Below are 6,000 nucleotides of genomic sequence, written 5' to 3' on the forward strand. Positions count from 1 at the left end.
AGAGGATGTACATCGCGGCTCATCACAATTTCTAATTTTTTGGTAACTAGATTTAATTGTGTCTTCTTTTTTTCGTTTGTTTCGGGAAAAAATTTGTAACATTATTATAATTATTGCGATTATTTTGTTCTCATAGACTTTTATACTGAGGATGACCGACATTAAAGGTCGAAACGTTTATCATTGGATTTATGCTGTTATTTATTTATTCGCATCTGACATCTTGCGTGGCTCTCAAGCTCAATTTTCCTCATCATTAATTTATTTAAGTGAGCCTTAATCTTTGACTAATTGTTTTAATTAACCCGAGCGTTACCATGGGTCCTCAATTCTCCGTATCTCCGCCTAAATTTTTTACTTTTATTAGAAATTGTTTCGGAAACCACACATGTTTCCTTTTAAATAAGTTTATCAAACTCAGCCGATCTTTGACATATTTATATATGCGAATCCGGTTTATCAAAGCGTGCTTGAAATATGATCTAACTCCGACACATTTGAACATCTATAGAAGACAGGCAAATATTTCATTGTTCCATAAGACCTCGTTTAACAGTCTTGACAGAATCAGTAATAACTTTATCAACATTGTATTAAGATTAGAACTAAGAGATGCGTACAAACATTTACATTTCTTAAGACATCAATTTTATAAGACCTCGAGGAGCGTATCGAATGTCCTCCCTCCACTGATCGAGAGTGATTTTTTCACCTTTCAAGAAAAAAGGAATGGTTGGTTGTGGCACAGGGAGACTTCTAGGATCGAAAAAAAGATTGATTGGTTGAGACAAAAAAAGCGTCAATTTTCTATTAACAAAATAGAACACATTAATTATGTTGCCAAGACTCCTAATGTATCTAACGAAAAAACAACTTTTTCGTTCCAACAGCTTACGCCTAGTGTTAACGAGACATTGCATAACATCCATGTTTCTCCCTTAGAATTTAGTCCTGAGACTCCTCTGGACACTTTACATAACAATTGGTTCACCAATCTAAGCGGTATTGATATCCCGAATGATGTCCGATACCTTTTACAACTAGGTGATCGTTTTGGTTTACCATTGTTGAATATAAACAGGGGGAAGATGTTGTTAGAATTTATCAAACACATTGAACACAACATCTCTAAATACAGGAAAAATATACATGACGCAATTAGAAACCGATCTGTATCGATCCTTGAGGGCCTGTTCCGCAGAGACCGTTCGCGAAATATTAATGACCAGCTAATTAAAGACTGGTTACGAACCACGAGTAGATTTGTTAGGGAGCATCCTAACATTTTGTTTACCAGGGCAGACAAGGGTAACATAACTGTTGCCCTTGACAGAAATGACTACATCTTGAGGATGGAAGGCATGCTCTCAGACGATTCTACTTACGTCAAATTATCCAAAGATCCGATTGTTATATTAACAAAAGAAGCGCGCTCCCTCCTCTCTAATTGGAAGGAGAAGGGTTTCATCGAACAACATTTATATAGGAGTATGTTAACAACGGACGGCATCTTACCGAGAGCCTATGGTCTGCCGAAGATCCATAAACCTAATATTCCATTAAGAATCATAATTTCTTCTATAAACAGTCCACTATACTCATTAGCTTATCATTTACATGAAATAATTTATAACAGTTTACCAGAAGCGGATAGTTTCATAAAAAACAGTGTCCATTTAGTTAATAAACTAAATGGCCTTTCCTTGAGATCAGATCACGTCTTATTGTCTTTGGACGTCGTGTCACTTTTCACCAATGTTCCAAAAGACTTAGCGGTGGAAAGCGTCACGTCCAGATGGGATTTGATTTCTAAAAATACTACTATTCCGCTCGTTGAATTTCTCAAAGCTCTTAATTTAATAATAGATTCTACATTTTTCAAATTTAATAATGTGTGCTACAAACAGATCTTCGATTTGCCGATGGGTTCCCCGTTGTCTCCTATCTTGGCGGATTTAGTCTTGCAAGACTTGGAGTGCAAGGCGATTAAATCTCTCTCCTTTCATCTGCCATTTTACTATAGATATGTAGATGACATATTATTAGCAGCTCCTGTAAGCTTGTTACCGGACATTCTTGACACGTTCAATTCTATGCATGAACGCTTACAATTTACTATGGAGAGAGAGAGCGAGGGAAAAATCAGTTTTCTTGATGTCATGCTATTGAGGGTGAATGATAGAATTATTTTCGATCAGTATCGCAAACCAACGTTCTCGGGAAGATACTTGAATTTCTTCTCACATCATCCCTTGTGTCACGAAAAGGGTGTCATCTTCGGTATGGTTGACAAATTAATTTCTTTATCACATCCGCAATTTCATCGTAAGAACTTCATAATTTTAATCAATATCTTATTAGAAAATAATTATCCATTAAATTTTATTTTTGCCATGATTCATTGTAGACTCAAACACCTTTTTTATAGAGATGACAGTTGTGTTATGGATAAACATGTGAGAAGATTTTTTACGATCCCTTACATTGAGTCGGTATCAGAGAAATTCTCGTCTTTCTCATGTCAGTTTGATTGCAGTGTGGCGTTCACTATCCCTTCTAAATTGAATAAATTTATAACCACCGGTAAAGACCACATAGAGCGTCTTTCTTGTAATGACGTGGTCTATAAAATCAATTGTAAAGACTGCGATTCTTCTTACGTGGGACAGACTAAGCGTCAGCTAAAAACAAGAGTAAACGAACATAAAGCGGATATTAGAAAGGCCAGTTCTCCTTCGGTTATTTCGTCACATCGTATTTCTGAAAACCACGATTTTGATTGGGAGAACGTCGAAATTTTAGACAAAGAGCCTTCTTACGTAAAAAGATCTATATCCGAGATGTTACACATCAAAAATCAATCGCATGGACTCAACAAACAAAGTGATACCGAACTCCTCTCGGATGCGTATCTTCCTATTCTCGAACGTATTCCCCCTTCTTAGGTTTATCATCCCTCCTCTTTGTACTCTTTTCGTGCGGTCCGCCGAGGCCATCCCACTCGTTCGGTTCTTATTATTTGTATCTATTCCTTCCAAGATGTAACATCTTTCCTCATATTACTGTGACACGAGTTTTGGTGCCTAGAGGTATTTAGTATACAATTCTTTGTTTCGAGTATTATTTCTTATTTACTATTTTACATCTCTTGACTTGTACAGTTTTCTACTTTTTTTCCACATTTACTTAATTATTTAATTACAATATTTATTTTATTATTTATTTCTTAATTTTAATCTCCTGTTAATTATTTTTAATTACTAAATTCGTATTGTTGTTTGTTACAAGTTTAATATTCATTCCTTAATATTATTCTTTATTTTAATCAGCAAATCAAGTCATGTTGATTTTTCGAAGCTCTTGTCTCGGCACATGCTCCTTGAGTTTGTTTATTATGTTACGAGGATAGAGGATGTACATCGCGGCTCATCACAATTTCTAATTTTTTGGTAACTAGATTTAATTGTGTCTTCTTTTTTTCGTTTGTTTCGGGAAAAAAATTTGTAACATTATTATAATTATTGCGATTATTTTGTTCTCATAGACTTTTATACTGAGGATGACCGACATTAAAGGTCGAAACGTTTATCATTGGATTTATGCTGTTATTTATTTATTTGCACCTGACATCTTGCGTGGCTCTCAAGCTCAATTTTCCTCATCATTAATTTATTTAAGTGAGCCTTAATCTTTGACTAATTGTTTTAATTAACCCGAGCGTTACCATGGGTCCTCAATTCTCCGTATCTCCGCCTAAATTTTTTACTTTTATTAGAAATTGTTTCGGAAACCACACATGTTTCCTTTTAAATAAGTTTATCAAACTCAGCCGATCTTTGACATATTTATATATGCGAATCCGGTTTATCAAAGCGTGCTTGAAATATGATCTAACTCCGACACATTTGAACATCTATAGAAGACAGGCAAATATTTCATTGTTCCATAAGACCTCGTTTAACAGTCTTGACAGAATCAGTAATAACTTTATCAACATTGTATTAAGATTAGAACTAAGAGATGCGTACAAACATTTACATTTCTTAAGACATCAATTTTATAAGACCTCGAGGAGCGTATCGAATGTCCTCCCTCCACTGATCGAGAGTGATTTTTTCACCTTTCAAGAAAAAAGGAATGGTTGGTTGTGGCACAGGGAGACTTCTAGGATCGAAAAAAAGATTGATTGGTTGAGACAAAAAAAGCGTCAATTTTCTATTAACAAAATAGAACACATTAATTATGTTGCCAAGACTCCTAATGTATCTAACGAAAAAACAACTTTTTCGTTCCAACAGCTTACGCCTAGTGTTAACGAGACATTGCATAACATCCATGTTTCTCCCTTAGAATTTAGTCCTGAGACTCCTCTGGACACTTTACATAACAATTGGTTCACCAATCTAAGCGGTATTGATATCCCGAATGATGTCCGATACCTTTTACAACTAGGTGATCGTTTTGGTTTACCATTGTTGAATATAAACAGGGGGAAGATGTTGTTAGAATTTATCAAACACATTGAACACAACATCTCTAAATACAGGAAAAATATACATGACGCAATTAGAAACCGATCTGTATCGATCCTTGAGGGCCTGTTCCGCAGAGACCGTTCGCGAAATATTAATGACCAGCTAATTAAAGACTGGTTACGAACCACGAGTAGATTTGTTAGGGAGCATCCTAACATTTTGTTTACCAGGGCAGACAAGGGTAACATAACTGTTGCCCTTGACAGAAATGACTACATCTTGAGGATGGAAGGCATGCTCTCAGACGATTCTACTTACGTCAAATTATCCAAAGATCCGATTGTTATATTAACAAAAGAAGCGCGCTCCCTCCTCTCTAATTGGAAGGAGAAGGGTTTCATCGAACAACATTTATATAGGAGTATGTTAACAACGGACGGCATCTTACCGAGAGCCTATGGTCTGCCGAAGATCCATAAACCTAATATTCCATTAAGAATCATAATTTCTTCTATAAACAGTCCACTATACTCATTAGCTTATCATTTACATGAAATAATTTATAACAGTTTACCAGAAGCTGATAGTTTCATAAAAAACAGTGTCCATTTAGTTAATAAACTAAATGGCCTTTCCTTGAGATCAGATCACGTCTTATTGTCTTTGGACGTCGTGTCACTTTTCACCAATGTTCCAAAAGACTTAGCGGTGGAAAGCGTCACGTCCAGATGGGATTTGATTTCTAAAAATACTACTATTCCGCTCGTTGAATTTCTCAAAGCTCTTAATTTAATAATAGATTCTACATTTTTCAAATTTAATAATGTGTGCTACAAACAGATCTTCGGTTTGCCGATGGGTTCCCCGTTGTCTCCTATCTTGGCGGATTTAGTCTTGCAAGACTTGGAGTGCAAGGCGATTAAATCTCTCTCCTTTCATCTGCCATTTTACTATAGATATGTAGATGACATATTATTAGCAGCTCCTGTAAGCTTGTTACCGGACATTCTTGACACGTTCAATTCTATGCATGAACGCTTACAATTTACTATGGAGAGAGAGAGCGAGGGAAAAATCAGTTTTCTTGATGTCATGCTATTGAGGGTGAATGATAGAATTATTTTCGATCAGTATCGCAAACCAACGTTCTCGGGAAGATACTTGAATTTCTTCTCACATCATCCCTTGTGTCACAAAAAGGGTGTCATCTTCGGTATGGTTGACAAATTAATTTCTTTATCACATCCGCAATTTCATCGTAAGAACTTCATAATTTTAATCAATATCTTATTAGAAAATAATTATCCATTAAATTTTATTTTTGCCATGATTCATTGTAGACTCAAACACCTTTTTTATAGAGATGACAGTTGTGTTATGGATAAACATGTGAGAAGATTTTTTACGATCCCTTACATTGAGTCGGTATCAGAGAAATTCTCGTCTTTCTCATGTCAGTTTGATTGCAGTGTGGCGTTCACTATCCCTTCTAAATTGAATAAATTTATAACCACCGGTAAAGACC

Source organism: Solenopsis invicta, chromosome 3 (assembly GCF_016802725.1).
Source record: "Solenopsis invicta isolate M01_SB chromosome 3, UNIL_Sinv_3.0, whole genome shotgun sequence".
Taxonomy (NCBI): Eukaryota; Metazoa; Arthropoda; class Insecta; order Hymenoptera; family Formicidae; genus Solenopsis; species Solenopsis invicta.